At 45.8% G+C, this 20,149-nt stretch overlaps 1 protein-coding gene across 1 annotated transcript in view; it reads right to left on the minus strand.

Moving 5' to 3' along the window:
* The window catches only part of CMBL (carboxymethylenebutenolidase homolog), a 46,407-nt gene extending 28,030 nt beyond the window's left edge, over positions 1 to 18,377 (minus strand). Inside the window, exon 1 of the mRNA XM_072752698.1 lies at positions 18,353 to 18,377. The gene's annotated coding sequence lies outside the window, so the exon portion shown is untranslated. The remainder of the gene's footprint in view (positions 1 to 18,352) is intronic.
* Positions 18,378 to 20,149: the final 1,772 nt, after the last annotated feature.

Consider the following 20,149-nt stretch of genomic DNA (forward strand, 5'->3'; position numbering starts at 1 on the left):
AGTCAGCCTCCCCGATGACGCATAATGGTCCCCTGCCTCTGGGAAGTCATACCCTCGTGCAGTCTCGTCCCACATAATGCCAGGGTCAGAGAATACAGAAATACTGATGGTATGTCTCCGCTGGTATTAGGTGGTAAAAGACAGCGTGGCTTCCATCTTGCATTCTCTCGCTCTCAGATCACTCTCTCTGGGAGAAGTCAGCTGCCCTGTCATGAGTAGCACCATGGAGAGGCCCACGAGGCAAAGAAACCCCAGATCTACAGCCATGAGTCTGGACCACTGGGGATGTGTATCCCCAGCTCCTGTCAGGTTTCAGATGACCACAGCCCTAGCCAACATCTTGATGGTAACCTCATGAGAGGCCTCGTACCAGAACCAAGTGGCTAAGCCACTCCCAGATTCCTGACCCTCACATGCTGCAAGAATAATAATTTCTAGGGGCGCCTGGGTGGCTCAGTAGTTGAGCGTCCGCCTACAGCTCAGGTCGTGATCCTGGGGTCCTGGGATCAAGTCCTGCTTTGGGCTCCCTGCATGGAGCCTGCTTCTCCCTCTGCCTGTGTCTCTGCCTCTCTCTCTCTCTCTCTCTCTCTGTCTCTCATGAATAAATACATAAATTTTTTTAAAAAAAGGAAAAATAATTTCTATTGTATCAAGCTGCTAAGCTAATTGGGGCTAAATTGTTACATAGCAGTAGATAGTTAATACATACTTCTTAAAAAAATATTGCCTCACATTTGTTTGGGGGCTTTTATCATTTTTCTTTTCAAATGTTCTATGTGCTGATATCATGTTGTTTTAGTTATCACAGTTTTATGATACTGAAGGTCTTCTCTCCATCTTCAAAGCTCTCTTGGCTCTTTCTGACCCTTTACTTTGCTATATTAATTTTGGAATCTTCCTGTCAGTTTTCATGAGAAATCCCTAATAGGATCTTAATTAACCTTTTGGTTAAAATGGCACTGATAGGCTAATAAGTGATTCACATGATTCCTGACCGTTTTCCCATGTACTGAACGCTTGTCCTCATATGGGGTGAAGTCCAGAGCCTAGGGTGAGCTTCAGTGAAAGGGCCATCCAGGGAGTGATTGTTCCAGAGAAGACAAACTGCTGAATAGGGCAGGGGATGAAATCAGGTCAATTATTTTTCCCCTTCCAATGGGTTAGTTGCTGTTCTTAAAACCCCTTCTTGATATGGCCTCTTCTCTACCTTTAGTTGTGGAATTTGTTCTGCCAGTTTTCTGGGTTATTTAGGATTTGATGGTCATCTAGTGGTAACTGGGAAGAGGCCAGCGGGGGGGGGGGGGGGGGGGCTCCACTCGGCTACCATCTTGCTGCGCACTCCCTGCAGCAGATTCATACACCTGCCAGTAGGATGCTGTTGTTACAAACCCTAAGATGTAAAAAAAAAAAAAAAAAAAAACCCTAAGATGTGGGTGAGGCTCTGGGCCGTGGGCTTTGTTGAGAGTGCTAGAGAGAGCCTGGAGTGCCATAAAGAAGCTGTTAACAAAAAAGCCCAGGTGTGTAAAGGTTCAGGTAAGAGCTTACAGGAGACTGAGGTAACTGTTATCAGGCCCCGGAGGGAGAGGACCTGGCAATGCTGCTGCCTGCAGGGATGTGGACAGAAGAAAATGCACCTATGGACTCATGATCTAGGTAAGGAGATTTCATGCCAGAGTGTAGGAAGTGCTTCCTAGTCTCTTCTAAATGCTTCCAGTAAGATGCGAGAGCAGAGGGATAAATAAAAACAGAAAGAGGCTATGACTGGATGGTTTTGAAAATTCTCAGCCTTCCCAGATGGTGAATTGTGCTAGAAGTAAAGAATGGCTTCCAAGGCAGGGACCTGCCGGAAGCACTGTGGTCCAAAGGGGAATCCCAGGGTGTCTGTAGGGCCACTGGGAAGAGATTTCAGAAAAGAGAAGGCAAGAAGTACCCCCAGAGTACTGTTCTCAGAAAACAGACCCTCTAAAGACATTAAAGGTGTACCTTGGGGATCCCTGGGTGGCTCAGCGGTTTAGCACCACCTTTGGCCCAGGGCATGATCCTGGAGTCCTGGAATCGAGTCCCATGTCAGGCTCCCTGCATGGAGCCTGCTTCTCCCTCTGCCTGTGTCTCTGCCTCTCTCTCTGTCTCTCTTTGTGTCTCTCATGAATAAATAAATAAAATCTTAAAAAAAAAAAAAAAGGTGTATCTCACTGCTATCGCCTGAATGCCTGTGTCCTTTCCAAATTCATGTTTTGAAATCCTAATACCCAGGGCAGTGGTGTTAGGAAGTGAGGGTGTTTGGGGTGATTAGGTCATGAAGGTAGAGCCCTCTGAATGGGACCAGAGTCCTGACAAAAGAGACCCCACAGAGCCCCCCGGGCCCCTGCCACCATGTGAGAAGTCCACATCCTGGAAGAAGCCCTTCACTCAACCTTGCTGGCACCCTGATCTCAGACTTCCAGCCTCCAGAACCTCAAGGGATAAATAATCTGTTGTTTATAAACTGCACAGTCTGGGGTGTTTTGTTATAGCAGCCCAAACAGACAAGGATGCTCACAGACCCTGTCGATCAAAGGGCCGTGCTCCTAGAACACATAGTCACACGGACCCTCACCTGTCTGCAGAAGCCCAAGGTGGGGAAAGGTTCATCTCTGAGACGTTTGTGTTGGCTTTGCCTGACAGAGTAGATACTGAGGAGATTCACAGAAAATTCGTAGTTTTTAAGAGAGCTGCATGTACAGAAACACCACCAGCTCAGACTGGAAGAGCAGACAGTACAAAGTAAAGAGAGGCCTTTAGACCCTCAAAAGTCTACTGGCAGGAGGCAGGCTGAGAAAATCACTCAGCTGCAAACACATGATACCTTTCACAAAAAAGGAAGGATGACTCACAGGGAAGAACTAGGAGCCCGGAGGGCAGAGTCCGAAGGCTTGGAGTAGAGCTCCTACTCTTACAGTATTTGCCTGACAAGACTCTAGAATCTACACAGCCCAGCAACTTCTTCCTGGCTATCATTTTCTCCCTTTTTGAGGAAGAGTGTCTAGGGTGGTTATTCTATGACTGTCCCATTATATGTTCAGTGGGAAAGGGTGTTATGGACTGAATGTGTCTCCTCAAAATTTATGTGTTGAAGCCCTAGCCCCTCAATGTGATGGTCTGTGGAGATGGAGCCTTTAGAGGTAGTTAGATTTCGATGAGGCTGTGAGAGTAGGGTCGTCATGGTAGGATTAGTACCCTTATAAGGAGACACCAGAGAGCTAGTTCTTTCTCTCTCTGCCATATGATATATCAAGAAGGTGGCCAGATCCAAACCAGGAAGAGAGTCCTCACCAACACTTGACCATGATGATACCCTGATCTGTGACACCCAGGTAAGAGTCCGTTGTTCATAAGCCCCCAATCTATGGGATTTTGTTATAGCAGCCTGTGCTGATTAATACAGGGGGTGTGGAGGGCAGACACCTTGTCAAGAACCGTACTGGAAGAACTGTATTTAAGGAAATATAATCACACCCAAACCTGATTTACATTGTGAGATTCTGGACATAGAGCAGAAGCTGAAATGGCACGAAACTTCCGGACCCTCTGGAAGCGGTTGACTTAATTTGCACGTGGGAAGGATATGAATCTTTGGTGGGCTGCAGTAGCCTGCAAGTTGGCTGGCACCATCTCCCACCTCTGTTACATTTGCCCACAACTGCTCCACAGTTAGTCTGTGTGACCCACAGTATACAGCGGAAGAGATGGTACTGCTGATGCTAACTTATTTTTTAAGTGAAGCTTACCTTTCTCTCATCCTCCCTCGGTATCTCTCTGTCTCTGAGGGAAGCCAGCAGCCCTATCAAGAGACCCACAAGGTGACGAACTCAGGCAAATCGGCAATGATCCAGGGCTTCTTTCCAACACCATATGCCTAGGCCGTCGTGGACACAGAGCGTCCAGCCCCAGGCCAGTGTCAGATGACCACGGTTCTGGCCGGCATCCTGACCACAACCTCCTAAGAGGCCTGGACCAGAGGCACCTGGCTAAGCCACTCCCAGATCCTGGCCCTCAGAAACTATGTGAAATAATAAAAATAATTTAAAATCACTGTGTATAGTAATCATTTGGTCCTGATACTTTGACATCTGGAGCCTTGCTGACCGTGGAGAGATCGTCTTTCCAGGGCTAAGCCAATTCCCAAGGGGTGAAGACCTTTCATATGCAAACCAACCAACCCAGAGCCTACGCTCCAAATCACTTCCTTATTGGACTCTCCCAGGGCACCCACACTCTGGGCTACTGTCAGCCTGCACTAATCAGCCCAGGGCCAGGTACCAGACAACTGGAGGTAGCCCCTATGCCTCAGAGCCCACTGACACTAGGCAGACTGGCCAATCTTAAACTTGCTTTCCCTGTCGTGCTTATTCTTCTGGTGGAAAAGCACAGCAAAGGCTCTTGCCCACATGTTTCTGTCATTCCCTCTGCCTCCTGGACGACCCTGTGCTTCCTCATGTGGCCCAACTGAGGCATGGTGTACTCCCATCTTTGGGGGTGAATAACAAATCAATGGTAGTCACCTCCTGATCTGTTGGCCTACATTGAAAATAGTATGATTTAGGTAATTTGTTACACACACTGTATAACTAATACACTTAAACACACCTATCATTTTCCTTCATACCACAATGCCATCTTCACATCTAAGAAAATGAAAAGTATTCCTTAATATTATCTAATGTCTAAGGGCACCTGGGTGCCTCAGTGGATTAAGCCTCTACCTTTGGCTCAGGTCATGATCTTGGGATCCTGGGATTGAGCCCCGTTTGGGGCTATCTGCTCAGCAGGGAGCCTGCTTCTCCCCACCTCTCTGCCCCTCCCCCTGCTTGTGCTCTCTTTCTCACTCTCTCAAATAAATAAATAAAATCTTTAAAAATATATCACCTCATACCTAGGTCCACTTGTAAATGTCCTCCATCTCCCTAAAAATGCCTTTATAACTGGTTTATTGGAGAACAGGATCCAAATAAAGTCCACATATTTTGTTCTATGTTAAGTCTTTCAAGTCACTTTTCAAAGTAGAATTTTCAAAAAGGCAAAACCACAAGTCTCCTATTAACCCTAAGTAACTAGGTATCAACTATTTAATTAACTCATTAATGAAGAAAGCAGCAGGATGGTTAAACTGGTTAAAAGAAACTCTGAGAGATGAAAGCCCTGGAGAAGGATTGCTCAGTTAGGTGTTTAGAAGTCTGGTTAACAACCTCCCAGGCAATAAAACCGATCATCAAAACATTTTTGATTATCTTTGAAACCAGATAGGATCATTTGCATCCCAACCAGACAAAAGTCATCTCAACCTTATATCCCTATGTCAGATTAGAATCATTTGCATCTTTTAGCTTTGTGCATGGTATCCCCTTCCCATCACAGAATTGTCAAATATCTTAATGAACCTTAAACGGTCTGAAATGAAGGTGTACCTACTGCCTCCACCCCCAGCCCCAAAGTTTTAGTGTCCTGACATGATATTGAAAGGCAAGGAGAAGAAGTCATGCATTTCCTATTTCCAAGTTTTGAGATCTTCTTTTTTAAATGTTTTTTTTTTCTTCTTAAGTAGGCTCCCTGTCAGCATAGAGCCCAATGTAGGACTTGAACTCACAACCACGGATCAAGACTCAAGCTGAGATCAAGAATTAGATGCTTAACCTATGGAGCCACTATGTGCCTTGAGGTTTTCTTTTTTCCTTTTTTTAAATTTTTATTTATTTATGATAGTCACACAGAAAGAGAGAGAGGCAGAGACACAGGCAGAGGGAGAAGCAGGCTCCATGCACCGGGAACCCGATGTGGGATTCGATCCCAGGTCTCCAGGATCGCGCCCTGGGCCAAAGGCAGATGCTAAACCGCTGCGCCACCCAGGGATCCCGAGGTTTTCTTTTTTCTTAATGCTCTTTTAATCTGGAGTAGTCTCCTCTTTAGGTTGTTCCCCTGTAGAAGGTCCCCACATTCTGATTTTATCTGCTTCCTTTTAAGTGTACTTCTGTTGACTGTGATTTTAAAATCAATACCTAGGGGATCCCTGGGTGGCTCAGCAGTTTGGTGCCTGCCTTTGGCCCAGGGCGCGATCCTGGAGGTCCTGGGATCGAGTCCCACGTCGGGCTCCTGGCATAGAGCCTGCTTCTCTCTCCTCCTGTGTCTCTGCCTCTCTCTCTCTCTCTCTCTCTCTCTCTCTCTCTTTCTCTATGTCTATCATAAATAAATAAATACATCTTAAAAAATAAAATAAAATAAAATCAATACCTAGTTGTAAGAATAATGCCTGGCACCAAATGGATGAGATGGTTTTGTGTCAAGGAGTTATTAAACTACTATAGGATGTTGAACTAATACTTTCTTCATTCATTCACTCTGTGGTTAATCTCAAACTCAAACATGTAGGATTCCCTTTGGGGATTTTAAAGTAGCAAATGTGAGCTTGTTATAGATGCACTGTACTGAGTCTTTGTTTAATCATGGACCTGCCTCCATTTCTTGCAGGAGTCTTAACAGGTAGAAGGTTCCTGGTGGTGATCAGTGAAACGCTGGGCTGCAAGTATGAAGGGGCTTTTCTTCCCCACCCCTCTTCCTTACCTCAGCCATTCATTGAACGTCCTACAACTTCTGATTTTTGTGAAGTATATTGACTTTTTTCCTTGATACCAATTTCTGATTTGTTCTGCTTTCCCTAAATGTCCTTAATATATATCCTCAATCCTCATGGTGGCTTCTCAGCCTGGCTTAACAGAGGGAGCGCCACACATACGAGGGATTTCTTTGTGGGTCTCCTTCAGAAAGAATGTTCCCTGAAGCTAGTGAGACACCCACTGGCCAGAAATACTAGATAAGAGAAGAACATTTACTTAAAGATGAAAGTTCTCATTTTCCTTGTGGGCAAGCCAAGGATGACAACCTAATTCCTCAGCCTTGAATTGGAGAACTTCACCCAGACCCATATTATCCTTATATATTTATGCATTTTAATTTTTAAGAATTTTGAAAGTATGAAAAGTCAAGAATTAGTACAATGAACACATATGTACTCTCCACTGAGATTCCAGTGTTCATATTTTGGCTCGTTTGCTTTATCTCTCTCACTTTTTTTTTCCACCTTTTTGAAAACAGGTTGCAAACATCAAGCCATTTCACTGCTAAATACTTCCATCCGCATCTTCTAAGAATAAGGACCTTCTTCCACATTGCCACAACACCTTTGTCACACCTACGAAAATTATCAGTAATTCCCTAATTCATCTAATACTTATTTCACATCCAAGTTTCCCCAGTTGGCTCCCAAATTACTTTTAGGGCTTAAAAAAAAAAATCTAGGAATCCAGTCAGGAATGTGAAACATTGCTTTTGATCTCTTTTTCTCTTTTCACCTAAAATAACCCCAGTGGTAATTTTTAAATATGTCCACAAATTCTTTGATTCTCCTGATTCAAAAGATGGCTGTACTCTGACTTATTTCTAACAAACAGAATGAACAAAAATGACAGCTTATGCCTTCTGAGACTAGGTCATACCTGGCCTTCTTGCTTTCTCTTGCACTACCGTGTGAAATACTTACTGTTCATTGTTGTTTAAGTAGCTCAGTTTGGGGGGGCAGTAATTTGTTACTCAGCAATCGATAACTCATAGAGTATCCACTCAACTTATCCTTCTACCCCTCCTTACATCTCCTATGTACTGGAAGTTAGGTTCAAAGTCTTAACAAGGTTCAATCCAAACATTTTTGGCAGGAGTCTTGGTATGTTGTTTTAAGAACTTCGTGTTCTAGTACATTGGGGGGGTGCAAAATGGTAGGTGTCAGATTAACAGTGGTATTATGTTTGGTCATTTGGTTCCATTACTGAAAATCTTGTACCATGTGAAAGGTCAGATTATTGTTCAAAACTCCTCTCCTACCCACCTAACCTCCATAATAGGTATACTTCCCCACTCCACCAATGCAAGGCTCAGCAATATAATGTTTTGGCCAAAAGGGTGTTAGCGCACATGATGCAAGCAAAGGCTTGAAGCATGCCTGCCGTTCTGAGCTGTCCCTCCTGTACTTTTGCCATCACCATGAGAAGAGCTTCTCCCTGGTAGCCGTCATCCCCTGAACCTGAGCCCCAGGACTGTCCAGCCAAGCTCAGCCTAGATCAGCTGCCCTGCAGATCGGTGCAAATAAATGTTATTTCCAGGTACTTCATTTTGGGTTTTTTAGGCAGCATGGGGAGGGGGCAGTAGCTGATACAACAGAGCACAAAAAGGTGGCTGCTACTGGTAGACACCACTGAGCATCTGCGTTTCTCAAAGAATCAGCGTCCTGATTCAGAGACATAGGCACCTGGCAGCCAGGTTTAGGTGGCAAAGCTTGCCCCCAGCACCATGGTGAATCAAACTGGAGGTGGGGGGCTGAGTTTTCCAAGTTGGTTTTGGGGTGAATGAAAACTAGCCAGTTTCCCTGTGTGGCTAGAATAGTACCACCTACATACAGGACCAATAAGGTGGCCATATTTAAAAATAAAACAATGGGGCAGCCATGGTGACGCAGCAGTTTAGCACCGCCTGCAGCCTGGGGTGTGGTCCTGGAGACCCAGGATCAAGTCCCACGTCAGGTATCCTGTATGGAGCCTGCTTCTCTCTCTGCCTCTCTCTCTTTCTCTGTGTGTGTGTGTGTCTCTATGAATAAACAAAATCTTAAAAAATAAAAAAATAAAAATAAAACAATGAAGCAGACACAAAGATAAACAGGGTCCTGCCAGCATTCTAGGTCCTGGTTCTCATCCCTTTGTGATCTTTTCTTGATGATCAATTCTAGTATTGACTCTCACATCCTTACAAGTGACTCTCTTATGAATAAGATAGTGTCACTAGATTTCTACACTTGCAACTCAAGAGTCTTCACATACACACTGAAACCTACCTCACCCAGGTGTGCCCCGAACACACCTGCGTTAGTTTCCTGGGGCTGCCACAGCAGCTTAAAATAACAGAAATGCCTTATCTCAGAGTTCTGGAGACCAGAATTCTGGCTGGGTAGTCCACCCTCTAAGGCCAGAATCCTTCCCCAGAACTCATAGCTTCTAGAGGCTCAAGGAGGTCCTGATCCTGCTATTGCCTCATTCCAGTCTCCACTTCCACCTTCGTATGACCTTTTCTGTGTCTGTAGCTTCTTCTCTTCTGCCTCCTAGAAGGACACATGTCAGATATACAGCCCTCCTGGATTATTATTGAAGATCTCGTTTCAAGATCCTTAACTTAGTTACATATACAAGACGCTTTTTCTTTCTCTTTTTTTTAAAAAATGTTATTTATGTATTCATGAGAGACACAGAGAGGCAGAGACACAGGCAGAGGGAGAAGCAAACTCCCTCGGGGAGCCCGATGTGGGACTCCATCCTGGAACCCTGGGATCACGCCCTGAGCCAAAGACAGATGCTCAACCCCTGAGCCACCCAGGCGTCCCTACAAGAGTCTTTCTAATCAATGCCACAGACACTGGCTCCAAGTATTAGAACATGCACCACATAGCTCATGCAGCCTTCTCACCAGGCCTCAGCTAGGGGAAAACCTGTAAATTGGTACGTGTGTGTGATTTGCAGAATTGAGTTGGAGAGCAATTCTTTTTTGAGATTTTATTTATTTATTTGAGAGAGAGAAAATACAGTGGGGAGGGGCAGAGCAAGAGGCAGAAGCAGACTCCCCGCTGAGCAGGAAGCCTGATGTGGGACTCCATCCCAGGACTCCAGGATCAAGACCTAAGCCTAGGCAGCCACTAAAACCCTTAACCCACTGAGCCATCCAGGAGCCCCTGGAGAGCATTTTAAATACCTATAGGAGTTATGTGTAGTCTGAAAAAAAAATAAGAGAAAGCAAGATTCCAATAAGTTTTAAATTATTTTGTGTTGAAATGAACAGACATTTACATATCAAAGTCAAAAGTATTTGAAGTCAGGAATATGTGTAACTGGAGCATAGGGACTCAGGCCACACCAATGCATCTTCTAGAAATTATGGATTCACTGACAGAACAGCTGTAGACAGGGCTCCCAGCACAACTGCGAGGCACCAAGAGACCCAGCCTTAATCCGTGATATTCAGGCTCATAGTTGCCTGAAGCCCCTGGCCGTAGTCGCCTCAATGAGCCAGGGGGCTGACTATCCTCCTCTCCTGTGCACAAATATCGTTTAGTCTGGGAGGATTTAGAATTAAGTATCAAAAACTTTTGACACTCAAAACCATTGTATCCTTTTTATTAAAAAAAAATTTTTTTTTTTTTAATTTATGATAGTCACACAGAGAGAGAGAGAGAGGCAGAGACATAGGCAGAGGGAGAAGCAGGCTCCATGCACCGGGAGTCTGACGTGGGATTCGATCCCGGGTCTCCAGGATCGGGCCCTGGGCCAAAGGCAGGCACTAAACCGCTGCGCCACCCAGGGATCCCCATTGTATCCTTAAATTTTATTTTTAACTGATCTCTACCCAGCTGGGGCTCTAACAACCCTGAGATCAAGACTCACATGCTCTACTGACTGAGCCAGCCAGGTACATCTCAAAAACATAGTCTGAAGATGAAATCTGTTGGGTAAAATCTGTACATATCTGGTGTTTGATATTTTTGGGACCCTTAAGAGAATCTGACCTATTGGAAGGTCAGCCATGTCACATCAACCTTAACATGGGCAACTAAATCAGTAATTTGACTTTCGATTTGGTGATGGAGTCTTATTTAGTTTATTTACCATGTGGAAACAATTCAGAGAACTTAAGTTTGGTTCTCTTTGTAACTTTAATTTGTTAGATTTCCTGTAGTTATTCAGTATTCAGGATTCTTTTTTTTTTTTTTTTTAGGATTTTTCTTGGGGTGGAGGGTGCGTCTGGGTTGCCTACTAGGTTGAGTGTCCAACTCTTGGTTTCAGTTCAGGTCATGATCTCAAGGTTGTGGGATTGAGCTCTAAATTGGGCTCCACACTCATCAAGGAGTCTACTGGGGATTCTCTTTCCTCTCCCTCTGCCCCTCCCGCTTGTGCTCTCTCTCTCTCTCTCAAATAAATAAATAAATAAATCTTTTTAAAAAAGATTTACTTTACTTTTAAGTAATCTCTACACCTACTGTGCAGCTCAAATTTAAAACCCTGAGATCAAGAGTCACATACTCTACCAACTGAGCCAGCCAGGCACCCCAGGATTTTTTTTATTGTTAATTCAAACAACAAAAACACTGTAAAAGGAAATAAGTTATATTACATGTTGAAATGCAGCTAAAAAGATCTGAAGATGGGAGGAGGGAAAGTTGGAGGAAGGGAGTCAAAAGGCATAACCTTGCAGTTATAAGAGAAATAACTGCTGGGGATGTCATGCACAACATGAGGTCTTCAGTTCACACTGCTCTGGGGTATACAGGAAAGGCAGGAGAGTAGATACAAAGAGCTCTCCCCACAGGAGACATTTTCACCCTCTTCTTTTTATTCTATCTATATGAGGTGATGGATGTCAACCAAACCTATTGTGGCGACCATTTCACAGTGTATGTAAATCAAACCATCATACTGTACATCTGAAATTTAAAAGAAAGAATAGGAATGAGGCAGCCAGGGATGCCTGGGTGGCTCAGCAGTTGAGCATCTGCCTTCAGCTCAGGGTGTGATCCTGGGGTCCAGGGGTCCAGTCATACACAAATGGACAAAGGAAAAAGAGAGAGAAAGAGACAAACAAAAAAATGGACTCTTAGCTATGGAAAACAGATGGTTATCAGAGGGGAGGTGGAGGGAAATGGGTGAACTAGGTGAAGGGGATTAAGAGTACACTTATTTTGATGAGCGATAAGTAATATATGGAACCGCTAAATCACTGGATGGTACATCTGAAACTAATATAACACTTATGTTAGCTACACTGGAATTAAAACAAATGAAATAAAATTTGTGGTTGCAGGGGCACTTGGGTGGCTCAGTCAATTGAGCACCTGACTCTTGGTTTCCGCTCAGATCATGACCTCAAGGTTGTGAGATACAGCCTTGTGTCAGGCTCTGCACTGGGCACGGAGCCTGCTTAAGATTCTCCATCTCCCTCTCTCCCTCCCCCTGCTCGTGCGCACTCTCTCTCTCTCTCTAAAATAAAATAAATAAATGAACTCTTTAAATAAATATATAAATAAAATTTGTGGGTGCATATTAAGTTATGGTAGTTCTTCAATAAAAATATATTTAGTAGGGCAGCCTGGGTGGCTCGGCGGTTTAGTGCCGCCTTCAGCCCAGGCCACGATACTGGGGACCTGGGATCGAGTCCCACATTGGGCTCCCTGCATGGAGCCTGCTTTTCCCTCTGCCTATGTCTCTGCCTCTCTCTCTGTGTGTGTGTGTCTCTCATGATTAAATAAATAAAATCTTTTTTAAAAAAAAAAGAAAAAATTAAAAAATAAATATATTTATTTAGTACAGTGATTATGCAAAGGAGATGCTCATTTAACACCCTGAAACTAGTGGAATACTTTATTTATATTTTTTCAAAGATTTATTTATTTATTTCAGAGAGAGAGAATATGAGCGGGACGGGCAGGAGAGGGAGAGAGAATCTCAAGCAGACTCCCCACTGAGCACAGAGCCATATGTGGGGCTGATACCACCACCCAGGAGTTCATGACCTGAGCCAAAACCAAGAATTGGATGCTCAACCAACTGAGCCAACCAGGTGCCCCTGGAATAAACATTTTAAATAAAAATCAAAATATTGCAAAGTACAGTTTAATATTTCTGCTGATAAAGCAGTTTTGAAGTAAACAGCATTCCCGTTTTATGAATTAAAATGAAGTGACACTGGGGCACCTGGCTGGCTCAGTTGGAGAAACGTGGGACTCTTGATCTCAAGGTCATGAGTTCGAACTCCACGCTGGGTGCAGAGAAAAAACAAACAAACAAAATGAAGAGACATTTACAGCAGCCCTATTCATAATTGCCCCAAGTAAGAAACGACCCAAACATCTTTCAATGGGTGAGCTGATAGACAAACAGTGATATACCTAGGCAATGGAATGTTACTCAGATATAAAAAGGAGCAAAGTATTCAGACGCCCCAAAACATGGATGCATGAGTGAAAGAAACTGGTCTCAAAACGTCACATACAACATGATCTCATTCATACGACATTCTGGAAAAGCAAAACTGGAAGAAGAAAGAACAGATTTGTTGTTGCCGGGAGCTGGGGATTGTGAGGGCTTGACAACAGGGTACACGAGGAAGTTTCCTGGGGCGATGGCAGTGTTCCTGGAGCTGAAGTGGGTGGTCAATACACACATCTACACATATTTAAAACATATCGAACTGTGCAGCAAAATCAAATGTTTATTTTATAATATATAAATATCTAAAATAATTAAAATACATAGAGACAAATATCCAAAAGTCTGAACAATAATTCTTTAACTTGCTCTTTTTCTTTGGATACTTATTGCTCAGTATTCAGTGAATGGAGAAATAACTTGTGGTATCAAATTCCTTAATCTCAAGGCAACCCCATGAAAGAAGTCAATATATGTTTCTTTTTCAACAAAACAGCAGAGAGATCCCTTCTGACACCCTGATATTGTTTCCATTAAATCCCAGTAAGAGAGAAAGGTGGTGAGGCCCGTTTAAGAGCCCAGAGTCTACTAGTGTGATGAGAGCTACTAGGAAGGAAGTGTCAGCATCAGAAAGTGACAGAAAGGAAGAGCACAATTTTGCTAATCCAAAGCCAAGTGCAAAGGACAGCAGATCCCAACTCCTTTTAGTTGAAAGCAAGCAAAGCACCAATAAGGAGAAAATGAGAGTCAATCACTGGACTCATTTAGCAATTTCTTTTTCTTTCTCCCTAAACTATCTCTTAGTTTAAATAATAAAACTCAGTTTTCTTGTTCTTAATGGGTAAGCATTATTATAGTTCAGCATTTAAATCTAAATTCACACACTTTCTTGAATAACTCTGCTTTTTTTTTTTTTCAAAGGAAGAAACCCTACCTTACTGTTCTGGAAAGTGGGAGACTTTCTCATTTGTTTTTAGAGACAGTGTCAATTTTCATAGAAAAAGGACACGGTTCTGTCACCATTTAGGGTGCTGTTTGTATTGGTTAGCTCCTGCTGCATAACAAACATCCTTAAAATTTAGTGACTTCACGCCACTAATTGTATGGTTTCTCAAGTTTCTGCTGGCCACCTGAGTTCAGACAGCTTGGAGAGAAGCTGAGGCTGAAGTCTAAGGTGGCTTCATTCACATGTCTGGGGCCTTGGTATGGCAGTCAGCTGGGCCTTGCCCTCCACGTGGTCTCCGAGTGTTCCAAGAGATTGACAAGAGAATTCACAATCTCTCTTAAGGCCCAGTCTTATAGGTTGCACTATGTCATTTCTGCTGCATTCGGTTGGTCAAAGCAAGTTGCCAGGCCAGCCCAAGGTCAAGGGTTGGAGAAATAAGTCTTATGGCTTGATTTAAGGGGGAGCAGCAAAGTTATATTTTAAAGCAGTAAAGGGCACAGAGACGCTACTCATCGGGGGGCTGTGACTGTAACAATGCACCACTCTACTGTTAATAATGTTTAAAGCTTATATAAATATTAATTAAATTAGCTTTTGGATCTGAAACTGGATGAAATTAAGCTAAAGATTTATTTTGGATTAGAAGCTCGCATTGACTCCAGCTTTGATGTAGTTAATCCTTATTTTAAAACCATCAGAAACCACTTATAGATGATTCAGAGAAATCCGACCCTGTGGTTTTTATGGGGATTTTAACCATCAACTAACAGAAAAGTAACATGGAATCCATTAGCTATTTTAAAATACACTATTATTATCTAATCGTGTGTCAACTCCCCTGGGTGTCCTGATGTCTAAACATTTCATAATGTTGTAAAATTATGAAAGGATCCAATTCTCAAAAGGATGTGGGCAACCTTGAACATAACTGTCAACTAGCACCAGAGTGCCGGGAGGTCCCTGGAGTACAGGCACAGAGGATAATCCTTGTGTGTGCAGTTCCAGCTCAACCGTCCTGTCACCATAGACTGCCGAACTTGTCACCTCTCTGGCAATAAGGAGCGATGCTCACATGGGGACCAGAGCCACGCCAACATTTGACCACCTCTGTAGTCTGAGCTAATTCCAGGAATTCCCCAGGGAAAAAGTGTCAGGCAAAAAACGTCAAGGTCGAGAAACTGCCCCCACACCTGTCCCAATTACTCAGTCTCACCAAATTCATCATGCTCTTTCCCACTCGAAGCCTCTGTGCTAGCAGTCCTCCCTGACTGTGAACTTGTCTCCCCAGGGTAAGTAATGAAGTGAAGTATAAATCACAGCAAGGGTGTTGGCATCCTCCAATTGCTCTGGCTTGCCTCTGTGTTGCTCCCACCCTGGATTTTCGGCCTCCATCCGGCCTTAGGGAATGATTTTTTTCTCCAACACCAGGGCACTTTCTGCAAACCTCAGGCTATGTCTGAGCCCAGGGCCTTGTTGCTGGGGGAGAAATGACACCAGCAGAGGCACAGGTCCTGCAGGGAACACTGGGCAGCCAGAGTGTTCCAGGTTCTCCCCCAAAGAACAGGGGAGTAGAGAGAAGAAACCCAGAAACAGAGAAACAAGAAAAGGAGGAGGAAAAAGGATGACTCTGGAGATAAGAATTTCCTTTTCACACTTCTGCTGACCCTGGGGTGGGCCTTACATTGCCAGTGAGAAGGAGCCTAGAGGGATTTGTAATGTGGAGCTGGGCCTGGGGTTGGGTGGTGTATGGTACAGAAGGGGTCCCAGCGTGTCCCATTATAGAAGGGCATATACACCCCCACCTGACGGACACAGACAGTGAAGGCTTTGTCCCAAACCAAATGAAGCTGCAAGCCTTTCTAAAAATCCTGAGTTTCCATGTGAAGCTATCTTCCTATGGGAACTCAACTGGGTGAAACAGGCGGTTACTGGCTCAGCAGCTGTGTGTGTCCCAGGGGCTGTAACGTCAAAGCCTTTCTTTCTCCCTAGAAAAACCAAAGCACTTATGACTCAGACCTGAAAAACCAAAGCACTTATGACTCAGGCGGCTCTCTCTCTCCCCCACAACTCCCGCCTTTCATAAAGTCCTGTGGATGTCCCTCAGTGGCCCCCTCCTGCCTTTCCCCACCTCACTCTCGCTCCTGATGGCAGCCTGGGAAACTCCCTCTCTCCCCTCTGCCAACAACATGGCTCCAGGACCCAGGCTGACCACCCTGCCCAGCCCAGAATCCTGGGACAGATCGATCCCAGAGCCTGAAGGTTCAAGTTCAAACTCCTAGCCGTGCCATTGACATCGGGCCTCAGTTTACTCCCCTGGGCCCTTCCCCCCAACTCCCGACTCCTATCCTTTCACCAGGGCCAAGTGCATCAGGACTGTCACACTGCTAGGCATTAATCCATGCTGTTCTCTCCTCCCTGCTGCAAACTCTCGTGGAGGTGGAGGCAAATATTATTTCAGCTGTAAGGCTGCACTCCTCCCCACAACCTCACCAGGACCCCCACCCCAAGCAGTCATTGCTGGCTGTGCCTGTGGATTTCTGCACGCCGCATGTTTAAAGCCCCTGTGACAGGTGACAGCTGGGATAGGGATGTCTGTCTCCCTTCTCTCGGGGTGGGGGATGTGTCCTCACTGAATCCTGCCCTCCCTGGGCTCTGACTTACTCCACACCATACAGTGAACAACTCCTCTCATAGTTTTCCGTGCCATATGCTTTCTGTAGAGAAGGTTCTCTGTCAACAAGTGGGAGGTGATTTATCCAGCAGCCATTGCAGATCTATTCAACTATTTTTTGAACCGGCCCCTCTTTTTTCTTCCCCAAAAAGCTAAAATTAGGTCTTTGATGGTTCCTTGAAATATTGAAGTTACCATAGAACCCAACAATTCCACTCCCAGGTGTAGAGCCAAGGGAATTGAAGACATAAGTCCACAAAAATCTATACTAAATGTTCACAGCAGCATTATTCATAATAGCCAGAAAGCAGAAACAACCCAAAAACCCATCAACTAATGAATGGAGAATTAAAATGGGCTCTACCGATTCAATGGAATATTATTTAGCTATAAGACGGAATAAAGTACTGACATGTATCACAGCGCGGATGAGCCTTGAAAACATTATGCTAAGTGAGATACTAGACCCCAAAGACCACAGATTCCATGATTTCATTTACAGAAAGTGTCCAGAATAGTCAAATCTACCGCGACAGAAGAATCAGAGTGTGCGGGGGCTGGTGGGTGAGCAGGCCCAGAGTGGCTGCCGCTGTGGGCGCCGGTTCCCATCTAAGAGAGGGAAACGCTCCGGGGTGGACTGTGGCGATGCTGCACAACGCGGTGAATACGCCGAACCGCCGACTTGCCCCTTTTAAGTGGATGGACGGCAGCTGTGAGGTGCACCTCAATGAAGAGGGTGAAAGGAGCTGCTCTCCGAGCTGGCGAGGGTGCCGCAGCCGCCGGGCTGGGTATCGTCTGTCACTTCTGTTCTGAGCGCGAGAAGAAATCGCTTTGCAAAGACCTTGCGGCTCTCGGCCGCGTTAACTCTCCTTCGGGCCTCCAGCCTCCCGCCGCCCTTGTCTCCTCCTTCTCCCCACGACGGCGGGGGGGGGGGGGGGTCGGGGCGGACAGCGGGTGGCGGAGGAGCCGCGGGTGGCGGAGGAAGGCGGCCGCGGGGCCTCGCAGGTGTGCGCGCGCCCAGGAGGGTCCGGGCCCGGCTGCGTGGACGCGCCCGCCCAGCGCGCGGGGGCTGCGGTGCGGGAAAGGGTGACGGGTACACCCAGCGGCCCCGAGAGACCCCGAAACCAACCTTAACCTTACTCCCCGGGCGAAAACCTAGAATCTGGGAGAGGGCTTGTCAGGGGTGCGGGCGGCAGCCACCTGCGGCTCAGCCCCCCGGCACCTGGCCCCGGATCCCGTCCCTCCCGGGTCCCCGCAGACCTCAGGCTGGGGCGGGGGGCGCCCCGGGGCCCTGGGGAGCTGGGTGCCAAGGGCCGCCCGGAATGGGGGGCGGGGGGGCGAGCACGAATCGGAGCCGAGTCAGCGGAATCCGCCCTGACTCCGAGAGACCTGGCTCCGAATCCAAGGGACCGCAGGGGGCAGGAGGTTCGAAAAACAGCAATATTTGTATTGGGAGAGAAAAGCAAATACAAATGTCCTCGCAGTAGGGACTCGGAGGTTCGCGGGAGAAGCAGAAACCCGGCGGCCCAGAGCCGGGGGCGGGGGGGGGGGGGCGAGGCGCGCCCGGGACACGCGGGACCCTGCCGGGCCGGGTGGGCGCCGCGCGCGGGGCGGGAGGGCGGCGCCGGGGAGGGCGCCCAGGCGTGGGGACCCACGGGGGGGCCAAGACGCTCAGGCCACACCGTCTACCTGCAGCGCATCTGCTCGAGGGGAACCGGGGCCCGCGACCTCAGGGTGTCCTGCTTTTGCCTCTAAAACGCGTGCCAGTGGGAGGAGTCTCAGAGACCAGAAGAGGAGGGTTTCTGGCCCTGGGAGCTGGGGGTTGGAAGGAGAGCCCCACCCCCCCCACGCCCAGTCTGGAGCCATTTGCCTGAGAGGTGATCCTGGGGCCTCTCCTTGGAGGCCAGCTCAGACACCTTGTCACACCTTGCTACCTCTGCTGTCGTCCAGCCAAATGGCAGGGATGATTCAGGAGCTGGTGGACACACCAGCAAGAGTCCCAGGGGGGAGCAAGGGGGCCCCTGTCCATCTGGGCCTTCTTTCTTGTAACTGTTTCTGTTATTAGCAACAGAATTCATGTTCATGATTTAACAATATATAAAATACATTATGGTTGTGTAGTGGCCCTCTGCAGATGTCCTCCTCACCCACCAGCCCCCGTGATTAGTTAAGGTTCTGAAGATGGGAGATTATCCTGGATTACCTGAGTGGGCCCAGTGTGATCACAGGGAAGAGAGGGCAGGAGGAGCAGAGCCAAAAGAAGTAGATGTGACCACAGAAACAGAGGTCCCAGCCATACGGTTGCTAGCTTTGAAGATGGAAGGGATACAAGTCACTGAAGGCTGACAGCTTCTAGAAGGTGGAAAAGGCAAGGAAAGAGCTTTTGCCCTTGAGTCCCCAGGAAGAACTCAGTCCTACAAACACCCTGATTCCAGAACAGGTAGTGAAGCCCATCTCAGACTTCTGACCTCTATGAATGTAAGATAATAAATTGGTGCTGTTTTAAGCTACCAAGTTCGTGATCATTTGTTACAGCAGCAACAAGAAAATAATATGTGAATACATACATTTAAAGAAAAGAAATCAATTGTAACCCACTACCCAGAAAAAAATGATAATTTTAAATGTCTATAATTTAGCAGTCAACTGAGAATAGGAACTAGTATGTAAAGGCACTTGCAAAGAGTGAAAGTGTCATGCAGCTAATGCTGGTATGTCCAGGTGAAGACGCCTCAGAAATTCTACCAGCTAAGACGGTCTTGAAGCTTACCCAACACCCAGATCTGGCGTCCTCAATATAATTCTCCATTAAAGGAAACCAGAGATCCTTGGATAAATGACTAATTTTAGGGCTCAGATGGAAAGATACAGATGAAACCAGTCCTGTAATCCCTCCAGACAGCGAGGAAGTGCTCAAAGAATAATAGGAACTTATCAAAAGAACCCAAGACAGTTAGCTTTGAGGAGCTCCCTTTGGGCAAATCTGGGATAATATGACCAACAATAATGATAGTACTGAATTATGGCAATTCTCATTTTATTCTATTGCAATAATCGTCTAAAGTAAAAATCCACAAATGCCTCCTGATATAATTATATAAATGAAAAAATAATTGGGGAGAAGAGAAAGCTCTTTCCTATGGTTGAATATCAGAGAATAAATGTTGAATGAATGATGGAATTAGAAATACCATTTGCCACCATAGCAGTAATTGTGTCAGAGAGAATCATCAATGGATGCTGAAACAGTGGGTGAAAGTTTAATGAAAAACATGATTTGTATACAATCTCACTCCTCACAGGGTATGAACTATAAAAGGGAAAAAATAATAACTTTACAGTGGAGAAACCTGGCAGTCATCTTAGCCAAGTGATCAAAATTAGCATCACCAGTAATGGGACACATTCACAACATGAGCCTCTGACATGATGCCACAGAAGGGCATGTCACTCAGTGCTGCTCCTGCCAAAAACTCAGAACCTCAA

Source organism: Vulpes vulpes, chromosome 3 (genome assembly GCF_048418805.1).
Source record: "Vulpes vulpes isolate BD-2025 chromosome 3, VulVul3, whole genome shotgun sequence".
In the NCBI taxonomy this organism is placed as follows: Eukaryota; Metazoa; Chordata; class Mammalia; order Carnivora; family Canidae; genus Vulpes; species Vulpes vulpes.